The sequence below is a fragment of the Chrysemys picta genome, chromosome 6 (assembly GCF_011386835.1).
Source record: "Chrysemys picta bellii isolate R12L10 chromosome 6, ASM1138683v2, whole genome shotgun sequence".
NCBI lineage: Eukaryota > Metazoa > Chordata > Testudines > Emydidae > Chrysemys > Chrysemys picta.
In genome coordinates this window covers 79,045,030-79,069,732 of record NC_088796.1, presented here as the reverse complement: position 1 = coordinate 79,069,732, position 24,703 = coordinate 79,045,030, and the positions used below count along the sequence as shown (strand labels likewise).

The following is a 24,703-nucleotide window of genomic DNA, read 5'->3' as shown; positions in this document are numbered from 1 at the left end:
CATCCCTAGACATGCATATGTATCCAAGGGGTTAGGCTTGCAAGATTTAGGAAGAAGTGATTGTGAAGATGGGAGGTATATATATTTACTGAAAGTCTTAATACTTTTTCGTTATTGGCAAGGCTTCAAAAATCTACTCATTTGTAGAGTATTAAGTTTTCCCAAGTGTACGTCTTCAGGTTCTGTGGAATCTAAGCTTTCATTTTTTAAAAATGGTTTCCAATCCTTGTGGTTTCAAAAAGAGACTTCCAATTGTGAAGAGAGGGTATTGTCTTCCTAATTCTGCAGACAGCTCCAGTGCCCACTGTTCCTGCTCAGAGCTTTTCCAAGCTGCATTATAGTGAAAACTCAACCGAGTCCTGTAAATATATGCTGCTGCTATGCAGAGTCATGTGGGGAGCAGTAAAACAGACAAGAAGCTGGTCATTCCAGTTTCTGCTGCTCCCTCTGATCACCGCTTAGCCTAATAGCAGCAGCAGCATGAAGCTGCTACTAAGCTAAGCTATGATCAGCAGAAGAGGCAGGGACTGGAAGTAACGAGGAGTCCAGTGGCACCTTAAAGACTAACAGATTTATTTGGGCATAAATTTTCGTGGGTAAAAAACCCATTTTGGGTTTATGTCCAAATAAATCTGTTAGTCTTTAAGGTGCCACTGGACTCCTTAGTCTGTATCCACAAAAACAACAAGGAGTCCAGTGGCACCTTAAAGACTAACAGATTTATTTGGACATAAACCCAAAATGGGTTTTTTACCCACGAAAATTTATGCCCAAATAAATCTGTTAGTCTTTAAGGTGCCACCGGACTCCTTGTTGTTTTTGTGGATACAGACTAACATGGCTACCACTCTGAACTGGAAGTATTCACTGGGGAGGATGAGTCAAAAATAGAGGCCTGGAGAAGGATGAAATAATGGAGACCAGTCCATCTACTCTTATAGCAGCCAGAAGAGTCTGAAGCTGGGACAGCGAGCGAGAGAGAGAGAATGCTCTCTTTCAACAGCCAGAGTAGTATGCTGGATAGAAGGAATTTATCAATTTTTGATCAGAAGCCTAAGTGGAGGCTGATAGGATGGAAGTCCACTGATATCTCTCTGGTTGAAAACCCAGCACCTTCCTCTTTCTCAGTAGCTAGAGAGTGGGAGGGAGACTTGGCATCTCACCTGAGAGCTTGTCAGTCAGTTTGTAAGCATCTTTTCTATCAGTTTTTGGATAGTATATTTAAGTCTTCTGGTTATTAGATGTCACAATTTCAAAACCCTTGTGCGTGGAGTGTACGTGTGTTGTGTCAGAGGGAGAGGTTGGTGTGAGGATGGTAGTAGGAAGAGAGAGAGATTGATGGAATATATTAGCAAAGAAAATTATGGTACTGAAAGAGACAGTAAAGAAGAGAGTGGAGGAAGGAGAGAACAAAATGTATGAAAATAAAGAGGGAGAAGGAAACAGTAAGTACACTGAAAACAACTCAGGGAAAGATACACCATAAAGGGAAAGTGGAGTGAAGTCAGGAGGGGAAAGAAAGTAAGTTAAAAGAATAACTATTAAATAGAAAGCTGATTTACATTGTTGCAGTTAAATCCAGCATACTACAAATAGGCCATGATTTTATTCCTTTAAATTAAAGATGGGGGTGGAGGGGAGATCGTGTTGTGGTCATGGCAGCACAGATTATTTTTAACTCTGGTTAGTTTATTTACTTCTCAGGGATGGCGGATTTGGGAACTTTTTTCAAACCTTGATCATTGTCATATAAATAGTTTGTACTATTTTAAGTATTTTTCCATTTTATGTGCTGTTGAAGAATGTTTGTGTGAGATACTCCTGATGGTGAGAGCTATGTTTCCCCCTGGAAAGGAAAGGCACCATATCATTCCACTGTTCCTGACCTGCTGATTAGTGATCTAACAGTTTGACTCCTTTTCTCACTGCCCCTTTGAATTAGGTGTTGCCAGTCACTAAATATTGACCTGTTACAAGCAGAAAAAGAAAAACTTCATGCATGATGCAAGCCAAACAGTATCAACAATGTATTGGAGATCTGCCATTCTTTCTCAAAGAACTGAATAGCACAGGCACCCACTAAAAGTAAAGGAAGGATGCCTGTTTTCTTAGCACTATGACATTTATATAGCACCTTTTCAACCCACAGAACCCCCAAAGTCTTTACGAAATGCCGTGTTAGAATTGCCTGTTGTTGAAATTCGGCCATCACTGAGTGAAACACAAGAACTGTCTAGCAGCTCACAGCAACAGAACTCAGCAGTTTAGGATAGAAAATGATTAAGAATATTATATCCAGTTTTAGTTCCAGGGGGATTATGGTAAGTGAAAGTAATTGTCTAAACTGAAGGTTGGGCACAACACCAGGGTTCACACCCCTATTCTTATGAAAAATTCCCTGATCTTTGTCCATTAGTAGCCAAGACCTCAGGCAGCACCTTGCCTCCTAGGGCTATGTGAGAGTATTGGGTCAGTAGTGACTTAGAGAGAAGAGTTCCATAGATTGAATTTCCACCATCACTTCCTTTGCCACTGAGATGGGGGAGCCTCCCATCGAGCAAGTAACTCAGCCTACCTTGTAAGATGGGACATGGTGCTGTGGTTTCTATTAATGAGCACCTGAGATCAGTGTTCTAACATCTATAGTTTCATATTTATCTTTGGGAAAAGGTCACATGGAAACTCATTTTAAGGTTGTACAGAAGACTGGGACCAGATTCTAACTGAGATCCTGTCCCTTTTTGATGCTCATTGTCATGTAATTACTTTATACTATTTTAACTATTTTCCCTTTCATGTGCTGTTGAAGAATGTTTGTGTGTGTAAGACTCTGGCTGCAAATGGCCAACAGGGAATTCCCCTGGCACAGGACTCTCGCCTATTGGTGGAAAGCTGGCAGAGCCTGGGGACACATTGTGGGAGGGCAGAACCACTAGCCTGCACTGGCATGTGGTCTCTTCTAGTGTCAGAAGTTAGAGTACTTCCTTAGTTGCTGTCTTATTGGGGCCAGCACAGATCTGTCCTCGAAGTCAGGGAGCTGAAACCAGCTTCCTGATGCATTCTCTGCCCAAGTCAATCTTGGGCCCGTGAGAGAATAAGTTAAGCAGATCTTTATGCTCTTACATACAAAAAAGCAATATTGTTTAGTCCAAGAATCTAGGTCATGCAGCTGTATATTTCATACAAGTTACCAGCATATGTGCTGGCTCAGCTGCTAGATTTAAAGCAAGAAAGGGGAAGCAAGTGAAGCCTGCAGTTCCAATCCATAAACTAATTTTCTACATTAACTTACCAACCAGTGAAATTCATGTAGACAAACCTATAAGACTATAAGAATGGCCATATTGGGTCAGACCTAAGGTCCATCCAGCCCAGTATCCTGTCTACCAACAGTGACTAATGCCAGGTGTCCCAGAGGGAGTGAACCTAACAGGTAATGATCAAGTGATCTCTCTCCTGCCATCCATCTCCACCCTCTGACAAACAGAGGCTAGGGACACCATTCCTTCCCATCCTGGCTAATAGCCATTAATGGACTTAACCTCCATGAATTGATCTAGTTCTCGTTTAAACCCTGTTATAGTCCTAGCCTTCACAACCTCCTCAGGCAAGGAGTTTCACAGGTTGACTGTGCTCTGTGTGAAGAAGAACTTCCTTTTATTTGTTTTAAACCTGCTGCCCATTAATTTCATTTGGTGGCCCCTAGTTCTTGTATTATGGGAACAAGTAAATAACTTTTCCTTATTCACTTTCTCCAAACCACTCATGATTTTCTATACCTCTATCATATCCCCCCTTAGTCTCCTCTTTTCCAAGCTGAAAAGTCCTAGCCTCTTTAATCTCTCCTCATATGGGACCCGTTCCAAACCCCTAATCATTTTAGTTGCCCTTCTCTGAACCTTTTCTAATGCCAGTATATCTTTTTTGAGATGAGGAGACCACATCTGTATGCAATATTCAAGATGTGGGCGTACCATGGATTTATATAAGGGCAATAAGATATTCTCTGTCTTATTCTCTATCCCTTTTTTAATGATTCCTAACATCCTGTTTGCTTTTTTGACTGCCACTACACATTGCGTGGACATCTTCAGAGAACTATCCACGATGACTCCAAGAGCTCTTTCCTGATTAGTTGTAGCTAAATTAGCCCCCATCATATTGTATGTATAATTGAGGTTATTTTTTTTTCCAATGTGCATTACTTTACATTTATCCACATTAAATTTCATTTGCCATTTTGTTGCCCAATCGCTTAGTTTTGTGAGATCTTTTTGAAGTTCTTCACAGTCTGCTTGGTCTTTCTTGAGCAGTTTAGTATCATCTGCAAACTTTGCCACCTCACCGTTTACCCCTTTCTCCAGATCATTTATGAATAAGTTGAATAGGATTGGTCCTAAGACTGACCCTTGGGGAACACCACTAGTTACTCCTCTCCATTTTGAAAATTTACCATCTATTCCTACCCTTTGTTCCCTGTCTTTTAACCAGTTCTCAATCCATGAAAGGATCTTCCCTCTTATCCCATGACAACTTAATTTACGTAAGAGCCTTTGCTGAGGGACCTTGTCATAAGCTTTCTGGAAATCTAAGTACACTATGTCCACTGGATCCCCCTTGTCCACATGGTTGTTGACCCCTTCAAAGAACTCTAATAGATTAGTAAAACATGATTTCTCTTTACAGAAACCATGTTGACTTTTGCCCAACCTGTATAGCGGATAAGCTCCAGGTAGCAAAGAAGTCTTTCCCATTCACTTTGTTGTGGCTTACAGTGCCTTGCCTAGAAAGGCTTCGGGATTTTAAAAAAACAAACACAGTGAAGAGCAGTATACAATTTAAATACACTATATACTTTTTTCATGGTTATAGCCCTCAGACATTCACCTTTGTGACATACAGCATCTACCACAATGGGCCCAGATTGTAACTGAGAACTCTGGCTGCAGCTGCAGTATAGAATACTAAACAAAAATAACAGGCTCTGCTTTTTCCTGGGCAATTGGGAAGAGTGAGGGCATGAAGAGCGTGGAGTTTTGAGGTAATATGGGATATTTCTTTAGTTAGTTGCTCTTTAGTTAGAATGACTTGATTTTATCATCGAATTGGGCTTGTTATGGTGTTGGAGAGAGTGGACAGCTGTTTGTGTAATAAATTTGGTCTGATTTGATATTTTAACTGCTGTACAGGACAGGCACTGTTTAGTTCCGGTTAGAAAAGACAATACATTAAAAAGTTATGTCCTTTAATGTAAGGGCTGCACTTATTCTCTGGGGTGGAGAATGCTGCAGTTGTCTTTCTATTCTCAATAGGACTCTTGCTAGCCATGCCACAAAGCAGTTGTCTTAATGGAGGTCTCACATCTAACCCTTTTCTGCGGTAAGAAAAATTGCTGTGTTAATGGCTATGAGGGTTAAGGTGGCTTTGCACACTGAAGTGGGGGGGCTCCAGGATAACATGGTGGGCAGCTGAAAACACTTGGATGGTTTTCCACCAGCAGGAGGAAAAATCTACACAGATGGGAAACAATTGAAACACTTGTGCAATTATTAATTATAGTTTACTTCTGTGTTTCCTTGACCTCATATACTTGCAGCACAGACATTAAGTGTAGCCATTTCTGGAGGCCCATGTTGATTTGTGTTAGGTTCGAAGGGAATTACACTCCCGCTCAGAAGAATATACTTATTTTTGTTACTCTATTCAGATTTTTTTTGTAGCTTCTCATAACTAAGTGTGTTGAACTATTAAACAAGACACCTATGAGTTAGAAGTAGTCAGATGGTAGAGTAGTTTGGGCAGTAATTGGACTTTGGTTAAAAAGCCGGAGTTATTTGGAAGAGTGAGGCACAACCTATGATTGACTGCTGTCTAATTTGTTCTGTTTGAGGACATTTGAGGGAACAGGTTTACATGCAGTAAAGTTTTGTTCATTATGTGCTCACATAGTCATTGCAAATGCCTCACAAAACATTTGAGGTGCTTTTTATGTATTAAAAACAGTCTGAAAAATGCTCCAAAAGATGAGGGAAAATGTTTTGGGGGTTTTATTGGCTTTTTTACTCCACTAGCTTAACAGGCTACACAAGAGGCTATAGTGTGGGTTGAGGCTAAGAAAGATCAAATCCATACTGAGATCTGATCTTGATTAGCTTTGAATGACAGTAATTGTCAAAGACTAAGCATGTAGCTGTGTTTTAGGAACAGCAACCGATTGAGTCTGTGCAGATGTCCTTTTAAAACTTTTCAGGAATAGAAAAAGGATGAAGTAAAGGAGAACACTAGTGCCATACTATCTACCAAGTTATTTGGGAGAAAAGAAACTTTTGCTGAGAAGTAGAAAGTGAAATATAAAATATTAGAAGGTTGGCAGTCTCATTAAAAGTTTTCATGGCAAAAGTAGAGACATACCATGAAAGGGTATGAAGTGACTTTGTAGGACAGGAGCTGCAAGTTATAATAATTGTAGAATTCAGAATGTCAAGTGGGAAGACCAGATTGAGAAATATTAGTGATGTAAGGCATGTGAGTAAATACCAAACAGCTGTGGCCTATGCTCTAGCAAAGGGGTTTTCAAACAATGTACCCCCATGGGGGGAGGGGGGCATGAGAAGGTTGTTGGCGGGCACAAGAATCTGAGTGGTTGGGAGTTTCCTTGTTTCTTTGGGGGGGCACTATGTACTGGTCTGATTTCATGGGGTGCCCAGCCCCACCCACTCATGCCCAGGTGCAGGACAGGTACGTGGAGGTTGGTCTTGCGGTCCCTACCCCCTTGCCCTCTCAGGCTCCATTGCCATTGCAGAGCACACCTGGCACTGTGCCGCCATCCTGTTTCCAGACAGCTGCCCTGGGAGCCACAAAGCCTCACTAAAGCTCACTCCCTTTCTCCCCTCCCTCTCTGTCTCCTACCGTGGCTGTGCTGGGAGTCAGCATGGCACTAGCAGGGACCTTACATGTATGGAGGGGGGTATGACGGGTTGGATCACAGAAACCCCTTTGGGAACTGCCAACTGATGTGCCAAGACTATTTCTGCCCCTGCTTTCCCTGCCATCTTGGGACTCCAGCACCCTGTCTTGTTGAGCCAGACATGGCAGTCTGCTCCAACACAGACCCAGGGTCTGAACCACATGCCCCAAAGCTGTAGACTTAACTGAAAGCAACTTAAGAAGTGTTCCTGACTTTAACACTCAGATGCCCAACTCCCAATGGGGTCCAAACCCCAAATAAATCCATTTTACCCTGTATAAAGCTTATACAGGGTAAACCAGGGGTTGGCAACCTTTCAGAAGTGGTGTGCCAAGTCTTCATTTATTCACTCTAATTTAAGGTTTCGCGTGCCGGTAATACATTTTAACGTTTTTAGAAGGTCTCTCTCTATAAGTCTATAAACTATTGTTGTATATAAAGTAAACAAGTTTTTTAAAATGTTTAAGAAGCTTCATTTAAAATTAAACTAAAATGCAGATCTTATCAGTTTAGTGCAGTGGTTCTTAACCTGGGGTGTACGCACCCCCTGGGGCAGGGCCGGTGCAAGGATATTTTGCGCCCTAGGCGAAACTTCCACCTCCCCCTCCCCCTGCACATCGGTTTATTGAGGGGCAAATCCCAACAAGCCTTTATAGACCCCAGGGGCCAGCCTGCCCAGGGGCCAGCCGTGCCCAGGGGCTGCTCTCCAGACCAGGTTCCCCCCTCCCCGCCCCCTGAACTCCCCTGGAGGGTGCACAGCGCCCCTGCGAGCCCTCCCCACCCCACCCCGGTGGCCCCCGTCCCGAGTCCACTCACTGGCTTTGCTGGGCTTGGGCTGCTGCAGCAGCAGCTCAGCAGGGAGAAGCCGCCTTCTGGAGGCACCAGAGAGCCAGAGTGTTCTGCTTGCGGCAGCAGCGAGCTCCAGCCATGGAGGAGCCGGCACGGTGCAGGGGGGCAGCAGCCCTGCAAAGGCGGCAACGCCGCTAGCGGGGAGCAGCCATGCCCCCCGCCCCTCCTGCCCAGGCTGCGGCCCAGTGCGCCCCCCCCCCCCGGGGGGCTCCTGCAGGCTGCAGCAGATGCACGCGAGCGCCAGCCCCCAGGCGCCCCCCGGCTCCCCTCTCGCCTAGGGTTACCATATTTCAATAATCAAAAGAGAGGACGGGGGGGAGAGCCCCACCCCCATCCACTCCCTCCCACTTCCCACCCCCTGACTGCCCCCCTCGAGACTCCCTACCCCCCGATCCTTGTCGCCTGACTGCTCCCTCCTGAGGCCCCCCCACCCTAACTGCCCCCCTAGAACCCTACCTCCTACCTGTCCCCTGACTGCTCTGACCCTTATCCACACCCCCACCCCCAGTCAGACCCCCAGGACTCCCACACCCCATCCAACTACTCCCCGCCCTCTGACAGGATCCCCAGAACTCCTGACCCTTCCAACCCTCCCCCTGCTCCCTGACTGCCCCCCAGGACTCCCCTTACCATGCCCATGCCGGTCAGACGCTGGCTCCACGTGGAGGCAAAACACGCTGCCGCGCACACAGCCCCTCCCCCGCAGAGTGCTGAGGCAGCGGGAGGGGGGAGCTCTGGGAGGGGCGGCGGCTCATACTCCCGGGAGCCGCAGAACCCGAGCGCGACGAGGGGGGAGCCAGGAGGCACGCCTGCCCGGGCTGCAGCCCGGTGTCCCCCCCCGGGGGGCTCCTGCAGCAGATGCATGCGGGCAGTGGTCCCCGTGTGCCCCCCGGCTTCTCCCTTGCTGCGCTCAGGCTCTGCGGCTCCCGGGAGTGTGAGCCGCTGCCGCCACCTCTCCCGGAGCAGGCTCATGGCCCCACGCCCCGGCGGCTCACACTTCCGGGAGCCGCAGAACCTGAGCGCGGTGAGGGGGGAACCGGGGATGCGCCTGCCGCCTGTCTGGGGTCTCGGCCCGGGTCCCGGCCGCTGGCCCCGCTCAGCCTCCTGCTGGCCTGGGGTTCCATTCACTCAGCCAGAAGCGGGCTGAGCGGGGCTGGCGGCCGGGACCCTGGCTGGCAGCCACGTGCCAGGAAAAATTGGCTCGTGTGCCGCAGGTTGCCAACCCCTGGGGTAAACTAATAAATTGTTTGCCCTCTATAACACTGATAGAGAGGTATGCACAGCTGTTTGCCCCCCGGTATTAATACATACTCTGGGCTAATTAATAAGTAAAAAGTGATTTTATTAAATACAGAAAGTAGGTTTTAAGTGGTTCCAAGTAATAGCAGACAAAACAAAGTGAATTACCAAGCAAAATAAAACATGCAAGTCTAAACCTAGTACAGTAATAAAACTGAATACAGATAAAATCTCACCCTCAGAGCTGTTTCAATAAGTTTTTTTTCCACAGACTAGATGCCTTCTTAGTCTGGACACAATCCTTTCCCCTGGTACAGCTCTTGTTCCAGCCTACACACACCCATCTACCCCAGCTGGGAGGCTCATGCCCAACTGCAGTATAGACATACGCATAGGTTGCGCTAGGTTAGAGCTGATTGTGCCTAGATGAGCTCTTTTAACCCCTTCCTGGCTAAAGTGAGAACCTGTGCCATCACACAGATTAAAATCTCCATTACAGTGTGTGACAAGCTGCTAACGATACCCAGACCTGTAAGACACTATGCACCTCCCTCTACTAATGGGAACGTTGCTGCAGCTGTGTGACAACTCCCTGATACATCAGCCTGACATCTGCCTTCCCAAGGCTCTCCCAGCCTAAACCTTGCCTAACAGGTAACAATCCATTAACTCCAGCCACTGGGCTCCGCAGGGTTCTCTCTGCAATGCACAGTCCCTATCACTGTACATTCACAGAAGACAGTAAATTCACTGCTCCTTAAAAAAAAAAAAAAAAGAAGAAGAAGCAGGAGCATACTTTCTTGGCTGGCATCAACAATCACTTCAACTCCATCAAAACACTGGGTTGTTTTACTTTTTAATTTAAATAATGTTGTTAAATATATGTTTGTTTAACTAAAAGAGGTTTTAAGTGAGTTTTAAGTATACAGGATAAAAATAGAAAGGGTTACAAACAAACAAAAGTAAAAAGCATGCCTTCTAATGGCTAGAATCTAACTGAACAAGCTATAGTCTTTGTTCAAGATAGTTTCCTTACCAATCTTCCTTTTCCAGCCCTGGCTGAATATCTTTTAGTTAGGATCCCCATGAAGTCCAAGATGTTAGTTTTCTGTGTCTCCTCAGGTGAAGGATAACCTAGGGTTCGCCCGTCCTGTAAGCCTTTGAAATGTATCCTCCGATGAAGTTCCTTTTCCCTGCTGGGTATGGAGGCCAGGCTGCCCTGGTTTAGACTCCATTGCTGTCGTCTCCTCCACTGGTGATTTTTAGCTCTTCCTACAACCTCCAATACACATGAATAGCCACTTGAATTTGGTCACACCTGGTTTGAGGTGTTGGCTTTTTTCCTTTGTGTGGCGAAAACCTGTTTATCAACTCCCCCTGACATACCTAAAATACACGTTAGTTATCATTTCGGCACATCTGCATAATTGTTTGTGGGTTGACCATACATACATCATGCAGAAATACGAATGATCAAGTGAGTTACTAGTTTTCCAATGACACATTACATGACACCTTTTAGATACTGATTATAACAGTAGTGAGTTGGGGTGCACTGAGTGGTCAGGCCAACTGACAGTCATTACTAAGATATTAGGGAGCCCCTTATATTCTGGCATAAGGATGCTCTTAGGGTCACAAACAGCATTGATTTTCCAAGTCTGTACAGCAGCAAAGGCATCCTTTTAAAGCACTGTGCTTGTCACATATGCACTCAAGGTTCTGGAAAAAGCCTCACTATCCTAGATTTTTAGTTCACGGAGTTTGTCTAGAAACACGTTAAACTGAATTCACAGAAAAAACAATTTGGACATGAAACATTTTGTGTTTTTGAATGTCAGCAACAATTTTAAATTCAACTTTTCAAGGTGCATTTTCCAATTTTGAATTGTCTTTTGTCACCTGGTATTTCTATAGGACCCCACACAGGCTAAGTCTAGTCCATGGTAGCTAAGCCTATTCTATGTTGAGGAGGATCAAGAGCAGCCACTTTGACTCGTTTCTCAGACCTGTGTGGAAGGACTGGAGGAGATATGTCCTCAAAGACTCCTGAGGGGCCTGCCATCCACCCAAGAAGGTCAGATGAATATAGCAAACCAAACCAGATGTCTTCTTCCTTCTCACCAGATGATAAAGTCCACTGCTGTCCCCCGGTTGAGTGTTATCTCCTCTCAAAGAGAGAAAAGTCAAAGATGGCTGTTATTTCACTTCAACTTGGAGTTGTACAAGCAGCACCTATTTGTGCTTGAACATGTTTAGTGATGAAAGATATCCACAGCCCTAAAATGGAAGAGTGAAACAACAGGAGTGTGAAATCACACAAAGCAAAATGGAGAAATTGTGTGCAAAAATTTGTGTGTAACCAGGTCCTTGTTTTCACACTGCTCTAATATAAACAAAACCACACACATACACACACCCCTACTACTACTACTCATTTAGGGTTGGTTTTTTTTCTTTCAGACAATCCACTGGATATTTGGTATTTTGGCTTTTCACAAAATTAAGTCTAACTATTCAGAGCTTTGCCCATACACTTTGGAACCCACTGATTAAAAAAGCAGTGCCCCAAAGGGCCTTTATCCAGGTGTGGCTCTCAGCAAACTATATTGCAAACAAAATCTAATTCTCTGGAAAGTGCAAAGTAGATCACCTGCATGTTTTTCAAAGAAGCCATTTATAGCAAATACAGCTGCATGCAAATGGTTTTTATTTTTGTTATGTAAGTAGGGTGCAGCACTTTTCCTGAGATGTTCCCAGTATAGCCTGGATGCTTGAGTGTTCTTGTATTATAGCCTCCATCCCCTCTAACGCTATATTATGCGCTACTCTGATTTTGTTGGTAAATCAGAATGTGTTTGACAAAGAAGATGTTAAGAGAACATTCAAAATGTGTGTGTCTGACATTTGAGTGAACTATGTTGGACTCTGAATTCTAGCATTGAAACTTTTTTTATATAATTCGGACAAAGAAAATCATGCTGTATATCCGTTTTCCTTAAAGTCAGATTTTAATTTTGTATTGTGTGTTTGTATATACAGTTATAAAATCCTAAAGATAACTAAGCAGGTAACAAGCCAGGCAAACCACCAACTCTAGGGTTTGTCCTTAAATATTTTATCAGTTTAAAAAGGGTTAGGGTAACAAACCCTTTTCTTGTATCTGCTATTCTATTACTAGGTCAAGTCACAATAAAACATTCAGCACTGAGATTTGAAATCTTGTTCCTGAATTGCTGACCTCACAGTCTGTTTCTTTCACACATTTTTCCAGAGCATCTTTACCAAAACATTTTTCTGGAAAATGATTGATGTTTCACTTTTCCATGTTGTGAGTAATCTGTGCTGAAATCTAGTGCCAAATGTACTGGTTTAGTCCGCTCAAAGTTTTGTTTTCACTGGAAAGTTCAGATATTTTAAGCCAAAAGGAATTACACTGATCAGCTAGTTTAACTGACTGCAAAAAAGAGGCCATAGAATTTCACCTAGTAATTCCTGCAATGGAGGGAATTATTTTTCCCTGCTACATAAATGAACAATTTCAAGGCCAGTAACTTGTGATTGAACTAGAGCAGATCTTTTTAGAAAGCAATCTCATCTTCATTTAAAAACTTCAAGTGATAGATAATCTAACACATCCCTTGGAAATCTGTTCCAAGGGTGAGCTACCTTCACTGTTAAAAATATGCATCTGATTTCTAATTTTAGTTTTTCTATCTTCAGCTTCCAGCCATTGGATTTGTTAGGACATTATTTTCTAGGGGCCCACTAAAATCAGATTGCTTCTTCCTGTGTAGGCACCTTTAGACCTTGATCAAGTCAGCTCTTGGCCTTTTCCAAGAAAAGTCCTCTCTCTCCCCCTATCCAAGGGGGATTTCTTCACCTGAACCAGACCAGAAGAGAGATGGAAGTCTCAATGTGGAGCATCTTTGCTGCATTGACTGCACCAGTGTAAACCTGTATCTCAGCAACTTTTTTTTACCAGAGTGTGATTACCTGGGGCAAACTAGTTAGGAGGCTCTTCAAAGGGTCAGCATGTAAAGTCAGGTCTATGGCAAATCTCTTTGGCTTCCTCCTTCATGATTGTTTCAATATGGTTACATTCTCACCAAGGGATTTATCTTGTAATTCTGTCTCATGTAGACATCTTGGGCTGAGAACTTAGAAACGATGCACACGTACAGCAGTTACTGTCATTTTAATTTCTCAGGAGACAAATTATTCGAAGAGTCCTTGGAAAAGCAGTTGCACAATCCAATGAGAGAAGAGAGCTGTGGGTACTCAGCGCTTCTGATGATTGAGCCATTTGTTAAGTATTTTATTTAAATACCTCGCTTTTGGTATCCACCTTTGGAAATGTTAGCCTGGATGCTGAAGAATTAACCATTATGGAAAATTTTATGTCTGTCTTTTGTTTTATTAAATTTAAGCTTTGTCAGGCTTCTTAGAAACCCTATGACTAGTTCCTCACTGTATTTTGAGAACATGCAGTTCTTTTTATTCATGCGGATGTGTGTCTGAAGAAATGATAAAGTTCCCTTTTATTGTTATCAAATGTAGAAATACTGATGTAGTAAATGCTGACTTCCTGTATGCCAGGCTGTTTGTGAGCAACACTGCCACTGTGGCTTGTGTGGGGGAGGGAAGGAGGAAGTGCTGTTTCCACATTAATGGAGATCAAATTGGTGCTGGTTTTTAGACAATCTGGGCAAAATTCTCTACTGTAATCTTAGTACCTTTAGGAAGAGCGTAGTTGAAGTTGACAATGCAGCTGAGATTTTTATCCTGGCAGTAGGAATTTATCCCTGAAGTCAGACTCTCCCCTCCCCCCCACCACTCTCGAACATAATTGCACCAAAACTAATGTCCAAACTTCTGTCGAAGGTTCCAGAAACACTCAGTGTTGTATTGCTTACTATGCAATAGTCATGGCAGAGTCACCATGCAGAAGTCACTGTAGAAGTAAAGAAAATTAACTAATCCTTCTTAGGCAATATGAGCCCATCCTCTAGCAGTGCTGAGTGCTTTTTTGGGAAGACCCAAGCATTCTCTGCTCCTACTTACCCCACATTTGCCCTTTAGAAACCAAAGTAAAAACTTCTATTAATGTCAACGACAGCAGGATTGGGCACACTGACTTCAACTCTTTTTAAAGGTACTCAGCATTCCTGGGGAGGCGCTTATCACTATATGGAGACCCAGGTTGGTGTTCTCTGGTTTTGAAGAGGCACTGGATTATTTTACTGATTAAAAACAAGTGTTTGCTATTGGTTTTAACCATCTCTAAAGCACTCTTCGCTGTTTAAGTACAGCAAGGGTACACAGAGCTGGATTTTATGTAGTCTCTTACATGATCAGCCAAAGTGTTAGCTTAATTCTTATTGCAGGCCTTACCTTTTATGGAGATGTGGTAGGCAATCTTGCCACTCCCCCACCATACAAATTTGTTTTATTAAAAATGCAGTATCTGCCTCAAAGATTGGAACATGCAACCTGCAGCAGAGTTTGAGTTTAATAAACTTGAAAAGGGGTTTATAAGTTTTGCAACATTGTAAATACATGTGCACACCAGATTTTAAAAAGCTTTAAATATTTTGACACAAAATAGTATGACAACCAAATGAAGACAAAGAAAGTTTACTGGTAAAAGCGAGGAGTCCTTGGTGCCACAAGGACTCCTCATTGTTTTTACTGATACAGACTAACACAGCTACCATGCTGAAAAGTTTACTGGATTCATCTAGTTGAGAGCTAGTACATAGCACAATAGCCTTGGACGCTCTACAAATAATACTAATAATTCTGAAATTAGAGTTTAAGCAACTAAACTTGGGTGCTAAGTACCATATAAACATAACACAACAAGACAGTCCCTTCCTTTTACCATCTAAAGCAGACTAGAGACAAGAGACTATAGTACATAAACAGGGGAGCAAAAGATAACAATGAGCTGATTCAGATCAGCATAAGTGATCACATAACACCGGCAGGGAAATCCCGGTCCTATGGAAATCAATGGCACACCTCCCATTGACTTCAGTGGAGCAGAGGTTTACTCCAAATGCCTATTGTAGGCTTTTTCTATGTATCATGGCAGAAATGCATTGTAAAGAGGGATCTGAAGAAAGACAATGTGATTCTGTGCATTTTTACAGGGAGCTAATCCTTATGAGCAGGATGGGAAATTCCCACAAACATTTCTGCACAATTTTGGCGAATGGACAATGAAGGCTGGTATCATTGGCAGAGTGGATATGGGGGTTGATGTCTGAATACCATGTAAGAGATAAGGGTGAGGATAGGCCACAGAAGTGTCTTAAAAGTTAAAAAAAGATAGTTTGTGTGTGATGCATTACAGAATGGGGACTGAGTAGAGGTATGCAAAGAAGGGATGATGCAGTAGAAGCAACGAACCAGGAATGAAAATCATTGTGGCAGAGTTTTGAATGGGTCTAAGTGGGGCAAAATGGCACTTTTTTTTTTAAAGTGCAGAGTGGAGGAGGTTGCAGTTGTTGAAATGCAACAAGATGATGAGGGCTTGGATGGAAACTTAAGTTGGGTGGGTGGAGAGGCTGATCTTAGCGATATGGAGTATGAAGCAGCAGCAAGATTGAGACTGTCTCACTGCACAGAGAAAGGAAAGAGTCAGAACACCACCCAGATTATGAGCCTGAGTGACAGGGAAGAAGGTGGAGGTGTCTACAAGGACTGAAAAAAAGGAGGGCGGAACATGCAGGAGGGAATGAGAAGCTTAGTTTTGGCCATTGAGCCAGCGATGACCATTTACAGTAGTAATGTCAGAATATAATATCAGCTCAGACTATTTTAAATGAGTGGAACAAATGCCTGTCACCTTGCATTTCCCCCCTCAAACATCTGTGCACATGGGGAGGGCTATAAGAAGAGTTGCTTGGAGAGACCGGATGAGATGTATACTTGGGGAAGGTGGAGGTCCCTGCCTACCTTCTGAGTGCTGGATTGATCGCCAGGCTGGAAAGCTTATGTTACCTTTCTTGGTGTGTGTTTTATAAAAAATTCTCTGCTGCTGAATGCATCACACTGCCTGTTGCTGGGTCTTGTTTCTGCTCAGTCACCCTACTGGTTTACAGTCGCATTGATTTCTCAACCATGGGGGCTCTAAAAAACAGTTACTTTTTAGGTGTTATTCACCTCAAATACTGGTGGGTCAGTCCAGCTGCAGTAAGTAACGCTGTGCTACCAGATTCCCTTCAACTTGAAATAGACTTTGGTATCATGTAAGTCTTGCACTTTGTATTGTATTTTTATTGTAACGTGTTTTGGGATGCAATTATTTAAAAAATAAAAATAGTACTTCTGTTAATTGCAGCCTTTGTGGAAAAGCAAAAATAAATACTGATATATGTAAACAGGTCAAATACTACTCCTGATAAATACATACATCTGGCTAAATTTTTGTTAAAAAAGGAGGTTGTAAGAATAAAAAAAGTCAAAGAAAAACTGCCTAGTGGGCATCACACTGTAGTGATGGCTTAAGCCACTGACAGATTTCACCTCTAAACATAAATAGCGCTTATTAATAACAACAATAGCTTACAACTCTTATCAACAAGTGAGGGAGCAAAGCTAGTACTCCCCACCAGGTACTAAAGGAAGGCAATATAGGAGAAGTAACTCAGATAAGTTAACTCTTGTATCTACACTCTCAAATCACAAGCATGTGTTGGAATAGCCAAACAGAATGCATTGTATTTACGTAGCATTTTTTATCCAAGGACTCCAAAATATGTTTTGTTTTGTTTTCTAGAATTAAAGCCAAATCATATCCTATTTGGGGGGGGGGGGGGGGGGAAACTGTGCTAGGGCCCATAAACTGATAGCATTTCCTATTTAGTATACTGCAGAAACGAGTGGGAAAATTAGTCCTCCCTCCCATATGTAGAATAGTCAAGAATATGGCCTCAAAAGGCTATCACAGATATAGGAGGACATGAGCATTCCCTCGGAACTTGAGGTGTGTACACTGTCTGTGTTAGACTGTTGCCTAGAAAGGTGGTGGGAGCAGAAAGGCAGAGGATGGGTTCTCTCTCATATCTAACTCTCCATGACAGCACAGATCTCTCATCAGAAGGGGCCTGTGACTGGTTGGAAACACAGCTGAGGGAATGTTTTACACCGAGGGGCACTACTCAAGGTGATGACAGTGTTATTTTCATGGCTTTTTCCCTACTGGTGGAAGAGGGCAGTTTAGTGGAGAGTGGTTATCACCTATCAGAGGGGTAGCCATGTTAGTCTGAATCTGTAAAAAGCAACAGAGGGTCCTGTGGCACCTTTGAGACTAACAGAAGTACTGGGAGCATAAGCTTTCGTGGGTAAGAACCTCACTTCTTCAGATGCAAGTAATGGAAATCTCCAGAGGCAGGTATATATCAGTGTGGAGATAACAAGGTTAGTTCAATCAGGGAGGGTGAGGTGCTCTGCTAGCAGTTGAGGTGTGAACACCAAGGGAGGAGAAACTGTTTCTGTAGTTGGATAGCCATTCACAGTCTTTGTTTAATCCTGATCTGATGGTATCAAATTTGCAAATGAACTGGAGCTCAGCAGTTTCTCTTTGGAGTCTGGTCCTGAAGTTTTTTTGCTGTAAGATGGCTACCTTTACATCTGCTATTGTGTGGCCAGGGAGGTTGAAGTGTTCTCCTACAGGTTTTTGTATATTGCCATTCCTGATATCTGACTTGTATCCATTTATCCTCTTGCGTAGTGACTGTCCAGTTTGGCCAATGTACATAGCAGAGGGGCATTGCTGGCATATGATGGCATATATAACATTGGTGGACGTGCAGGTGAATGAGCCGGTGATGTTGTAGCTGATCTGGTTAGGTCCAGTGATGGTGTTGCTGGTGTAGATATGTGGGCAGAGTTGGCATCGAGGTTTGTTGCATGGGTTGGTTCCTGAGTTAGAGTTGTTATGGTGCGGTGCGTGGTTGCTGGTGAGAATATGCTTGAGGTTGGCAGGTTGTCTGTGGGCGAGGACTGGCCTGCCTCCCAAGGTCTGTGAAAGTGAGGGATCATTGTCCAGGATGGGTTGTAGATCACTGATGATGCGTTGGAGAGGTTTAAGCTGAGGACTGTAGGTGATGGCCAGTGGAGTTCTGTTGGTTTCTCTTCTGGGCCTGTCTTGTAGCAGGAGGCTTCTGGGTACACGTCTGGCTCTGTTGATTTGTTTCTTTATTTCCTTGTGTGGGTATCGTAGTTTTGAGAATGCTTGGTGAAGATCTTGTAGGTGTTGGTCTCTGTCTGAGGGGTTGGAGCAGATGCGATTGTACCTCAGTGCTTGGCTGTAGACGATGGATCGTGTGGTGTGACCGGGGTGGAAGCTGGAGGCATGAAGGTAGGCGTAGCGGTCGGTGGGTTTTCGGTATAGGGTGGTGTTAATGTGGCCATCGCTTATTTGTACGGTGGTGTCCAGGAAGTGGACCTCCCGTGTAGATTGGTCCAGGCTGAGGTTGATGGTGGGGTGGAAGCTGTTGAAAGCATGGTGGAATTCTTCCAGGGTCTCCTTCCCATGGGTCCAGATGATGAAGAGGTCATCAATATAGCGTAGGTAGAGAAGGGGCATGAGTGGACGAGAGCTGAGGAAGCGTTGTTCCAGGTCAGCCATAAAAATGTTGGCATATTGTGGGGCCATGCGGGTGCCCATAGCGGTGGCACTGGTCTGGAGGTATATATTGTCACCAAATTTGAAATAATTGTGCGTGAGGATAAAGTCACAGAGCTCAGCAATAAGTTGTGCTGTGTCATCATCAGGGATACTGTTCCTGACAGCTTGTATTCCATCTGTATGTGAGATGTTTGTGTAGAGAGCCTCTACATCCATGGTGGCTAGGATGGTGTTTTCTGGGAGGTTTTCCTGAGAAAACTACAATGAGGTTTTCCTGAGAAAACTACAACTTATTGTTGAGCTCTGTGGGGAAATGAAGCACAAGACAATTTGGCTCCATAAAAATGCCTCCCCATCTTTCTCTTATCTATCTTCTGATTTTAAAAGGATGCTAATTTACAGCAGCTCGCCAATGAACACAAATGGTAATTTTTTCTGCATAGCAAGAAAATGTCTAGTCAGTCTGCATATGGAACTCCCATTTACCTTAGTGGAAGTTCCATCCCAGAGCAGTAGCAGAATTCAGCACCGTATATGTGTAAACGCAGCACAAAATAAATGTGCTGATCCTAAAACTCATCCATTAAATGCATAAAAAACCCAGCTACTTCATTATTTGTATTACAGTAACATCTAGGAGACACCAGACTAAGAATATAAACTCTTTCAGAGCAAGAAATCTAAATAGACAGAGGAAGAAGAATCAGAGGCATAAAAGTGAAGTGAGCTGCCCAGGGCCACACAAGATGAGTAGCAGATCTAGGAATAGAACCCAACCCTTCTGATTTCAGAAGTTCAGTGCCCTTTCTATTTTTCTCCCGTTTATAGTGACTCTCTAAATATACATATAATTAATGATGTACCTTGTCCCGCCAAACAACAATTGCATCTCTTCAAAAGTCAGACCAAATCTGAACATACACAAACATATAATAGAGAGCAAGAGAGCTAAAATTAGATAGGTCTACCAAATTCTCTCTCTCATACGCCAGTTGGAAAGTACTTCTGAAAATTACAGGCATGAAACCAATGCTGTAATTTGTTCAAAGATTGTGATAAGGATGATGTGCAAGAAAATCCCCTTTTTGATGAATTTCAAAAGCCATTCTGCATATATTGTACTGGGTATATCTACACTACGAAATTAGGTAGTTTTTTAGAAATCGATTTTATACAGTTGATTGCATATGTCCACACTAAGCGCATTAAGTCAGCGGAGTGAGTCCTCAATACCGTGGCTAGCATCGACTTATGGAGCGGTGCACTGTGGGTAGCTATCCCACTGTTCCTGCAGTCTCTGCTGCCCATTGGAATTCTGGGCTAAGCTCCCAGTGCCTGATGGGGCAAAAACATTGTCGCGGGTGGTTTTGGATACATGTCGTCAGTCGCCCCTCCCTCCATGAAAGCAACGGCAGACAATCGTTTCACGCCTCTTTTCCTGAGTTACCCGTACAGACGCCATGCCATGGCAAGCATGGAGCCCACTCAGCTCACCGTCACTGCTGCTGTTGTGGGCAAGTCTACTGTGGGGGCTGCTGTGGACAAGTAGCCAATGCAATCATTGACGTTCTGTTATCAAGAGTAGTTACTCTGGGAAATGTGCGGGCCTTTTTAGATTTTAGGTGCATCATATTCCTGTCCTTTGTCGCTGGTGAAGAAGTCTTGCAGCCGTACATTCCAGTCTGGTCAGCGCTGTAACACCCCATAGCACTTCTGTGGTTGACACATGTAACAGCTCCAGGGCTCTTGCTCTTTTGCCTTGGCCGAGGTACCTTGCCCTACCCGGACCTCAAAACATTCGACACAGAAGCACCTGCAGCAGCTGGCATTGCTACACAGCAGCAGCTCCTTGCCTTCGCAGCAGACGGTGCAGTAGGACTGCTAACCATCATCATCCACCACTTCCGCTGCAACTCTGCTCTCCTGCTCCCCAGAGACGAGCTCGGGGGATCCATTCATGAAGCCTGGACAGTAGTAAGGAGCAGTTCAACTATAGGCTGAGCAAGTGCAGAATGGTGGTAGAATGTGCCTTTAGACGTGTAAAAGCTCGCTGGCGCTGTTGGTCAGACCTCAGCGCAACCAACATTCCCATTGTTATTGGTGCTTGCGTGTGCTCCATAATATGTGTCAAAGTAAGGGAGAGACGTTTATGGCGGGGTGGGAGGTTGAGGCAAATCGCCTGGCGTCCGATTTTGAGCAGCCAGACACCAGGGTTATTAGAAGAGCACAGCAAGGCGCGCTGAGCATCAGAGAGGCTTTGAAAACCAGTTTCATGACTGACCAGGCTTCGGTGTGACAGTTGTGTGTGTTTCTCCTTGATGTAAACCTGCCCCCTTTGTAATTTTAATTCCATATAAGCCAACCACCCTCCCCCCCTTCGAAATAAAGTAACTATTGTTTTGAAACCATGCATTCTTTCTTTACTAATTTAAAAAAAAAAAAAAAAAGAACAGACAAGGTAGCCCGGTCACCCTAAATATAGTTATCAGTTTTAAATCCCCTCTCTCCTTGAGTACATTATTATAGGGGAAAAGTGACTTTTTTGGTTTAGCTTTTACCCTTTCTCTTATGAAACTAAACTGGAAGAAGCCACTCGTACCAGAGTTAATGTCTACATGGGCGGAAGGGTGAGATGTACCTTTATAGCTTTATCAGGTTACATTTACACATTTGTTCTACCAAAAATCTTTCCTGTGTCAACAAGGTGTGTGTGTGTGTGTGTGTGTGTGTGTGTGTAAAAATCACAGAAAGCTACTTTGAAATAATTGCTGGAGACATCTAATCAGGCTAACTCAGCCTCATGAATAGAGCAGATATGTATGTATAGCATTATAGGTGTCATAGATGTAATGGCATTTACTCTTTGGAATGATTGTTAGCTCATTGAACTGAGTACTGTATCTCAGGATCAATGGGACTTTTTGCTTTGGGGGAGAAAAGCAAAGCTGATAATAATTCCCATTCAATGTCATTGAATGGAATTATGAGCTTTTGTTAGCAGAATTCAGTAACTGAAAAGACTTGTTAACATGACCGCTAATTACTTGTAAGTTGTCATTTTAACACTGTACCTGATAAGGAGAAAATAATCAGAAATTATTTGGGGACATGTTATTCAAGAAGTAACTTTGATCTGAAAAGTCATTATAATTCTGGTTGTTTCACAAAGATCCCAAGCTCCAGGGGTGCTGGAACAATTTTATAGTGGGGGTCCTGAGAGCCATTGAAGCAAACTGTAAACCCTGAATATAGTGGAAACCACTTCAAGCCAGGGGGTGTAGCAGCACCCCTGGATCCAGCACCTATGCCAAGCACATTTGTTTTGAAGAAAAAAAAACTAACTATAGAAAATAATTATTTATATTAATTATAAAAATGTGATTATTAAAAATCAGTTGATCTCTGAACAGCAGTTAGTAATGATTAATCATCATGACTGATATTACCAAAGGGGAGTAAAAAAAATACTTGATTTAAGAACATTTGTCTTGTGAAATGTATATGTCTAGGTTTCTGTCTTTGATTCCTTTTCTTTCTCCATTATTTCCTGATCCCTTCTAAGGGATCCACCAATTTTGCTACCAAAAAGAAGGCCTCTTAGTCAGGTATGTACACAATAGAAGTCAGCCACAATAGCAGTTATCTTGGTGCCACATATCACTTTCCTCCTCTAACTTTTCACCATTGTGTTACTTTTCAAAATAATGCTATGAATTACTTTTGCAAACGTATTTCAGTTTACGAAATGTTCACAAGCTATTTCCCCCAACTCACTGTTGACCTATGTAATTGGTCAGCTAAGAAACATGGCACTGTTTCTGCTCTCAGACTGGATGACTCCCATATTTTTAAAGAGCTTTGAAGATGGCCCCATGACCACTTTAGCCTCAGATAGGGTGGCACAGACTTCCCTCAGATTTTTTCAGAGGGCCAAACGGGTGGCATGCTTGCCATGTTCTGTTCAGGTGCAGTTCTCTCAGAGAGGATGAGAGAATCTTGGATTTGGTAATCTTCTCAGTGAAATAGGATGGGGCCCCTTGCATTGGGAGGAACTTGGATCTGACATTGGATGAAGGCGGTTTGGGTAGGTTAAGTATTATTTTACCAGCTCTGCATCTAATGAAAAAGTGTGAAAAAAGAAAAAATATTTTGTTTTCATTCAGAATTTTCCATTTAAAAAATAAAAAATACATTTTTAAAAATGTTGTGGTATGTGTGTGTGTGTGTGTGTGTTTTGGGAACTTATTTTAAAATACTCCAACCTCCTTCATGATAGGAAGCTAACAGCCTACATACCACTACGAGTCCCACATTGGTTCTGTCTATGGAACTGCACATCAGATGAATGAATTTGACAGAGTTCATTTTCAAGGTGCGGGCTCTTCTATATCTGAGGCAAACAACATGATCAGTCCACTTCTCTTCGCTCTCTTTGTGCTTGTGATCTACCAAGTAGCCTGCAGGAGTGAACTGTGCCAATACAGTACTGTTGGAGTCATCTAACCATTACACAGTGTCACAAGTCAGGCACCTCAGCTCATGAAAGATGTTGCTTTCTCTCCGGACTGCTGTTTCACTGATCTGTGGGAGTGAGAGTCTCAGATGACTGACCATCAGAGAAACAGGCACACACGAGGTAAAAGGAGCAGGCAGAAAGTGCCCATTATTTGATCCCTGCAGGGGAATGGATCTCTTTGTACTGTATCTTCCAATGCCTATCAGGTGAGGAAATCCTGGGCATTTTGAGTACTTGCATCCGGATTTTGTTGTTCTGCTGTACTGCTGGATTCTGAGAACAGAACAGTTTTTTCCTAACCGTCTTGGCTACAAATATTAATCTAAAAGTTGACACATTCAGTACAACAGGATTTTGGGTTGGGAGAATGTGAGATAGGCCTACGAGCAATCCATACAGGATTGGCAATTGCCAGGAGGTTAGGGAAATGGGCTAAACCAAGTGATTAATCCCTACAGGTTGGGTGGATGCCTGAAGGGCCTTACAGAGCTCAATATTCAAGTGTTAATTCTAAGCCTGGCTTTTAGAAAAAGGGACAGTTTAGGAAAATAGCAGCGGCAAAGAGCAGTTGTCTCCCTCCCTCCCTCTGACTTCCTGAGAGAGGGAAGGGCAGAGATGGCTGTCACAGTTCCAGGCAACTGTATCTGTATTCCTCTGTGGTCCTTAGAGGGCACTTCCTTTAGGTTCCCAGCTCCTCAGCCATCACCTTTCTTGGGTAGAGACGTGAGTCTCTTTCCCTTATGACTAGGGTCTTTCCAGGTGGCACAGTTCCCTGCCTACACTGAAATAACCCCAGCAACTCAGATGGCCTAAACAGCATCTACTCTGTTTTCTCACTAAAGGCTATGAATAGCTGTAATTGCCAGCAGTCACAAGTTACTACCTTAGAAGCAAGCACATTTATTCTTAAGGTAAAAGCATGACAGAGAAAATGTATTTAAAACAATAAAAGTTCCTAGATGGATGCTAAAAGTTTCCAACAGTCTTATGGGGCCTAAACAGGCCAAAATCCTTCTCAGGAAGGATTGGAGCCTCCCTTTGATAGTCCTGTCCCTCCAGATAGTCCTGTCCATTTGCTGGATTAGAAAGCAGGCCCCAAGTCATTTTAAACCCATGCTATTTATCTGAGCTGAGTCCTTTTCTTTGTTTGTTGGTCTCTGGAAAATCCAGTTTGAACTAGTATATGCGAGCCTCTCCATGTGGTGGTCCTTCTCCAGAGGTGTTACAGTCAGAGAGAATTTGCCTGATCACTCCCCTCACTGTTCATAGTTCCTGGAGGTCACCATCCCCATGGGATTACATATAATCCATGTCCCACACTGATACATAAATTTAACTCAGTAAGATCTCCCAATGGGATTGCAGGAATTTGCCATATCTGTTACAATGGCCACTGGAGCGGTTTGACCCAGCCTTTAAATGCTTGATGCTGGAGAAAGCAGCAACACAGAGAAATTCCTCCCATGGAGTGGCGGGGAGAGATCCCTTTTGA

General features: G+C 43.4%; 1 protein-coding gene and 1 long non-coding RNA gene across 3 annotated transcripts in view; one reads left to right on the top strand and one right to left on the bottom strand.

Moving 5' to 3' along the window:
- Positions 1 to 24,703, top strand: part of MARCHF3 (membrane associated ring-CH-type finger 3) — a 148,839-nt gene that overhangs the window by 61,599 nt on the left and 62,537 nt on the right. The window lies entirely within an intron of this gene.
- The window catches only part of LOC135984350 (uncharacterized), a 60,665-nt gene continuing 45,796 nt past the window's right edge, over positions 9,835 to 24,703 (bottom strand). The window contains exon 2 of the long non-coding RNA XR_010602286.1: positions 9,835 to 11,335. This is a non-coding gene — a long non-coding RNA (uncharacterized LOC135984350). The remainder of the gene's footprint in view (positions 11,336 to 24,703) is intronic.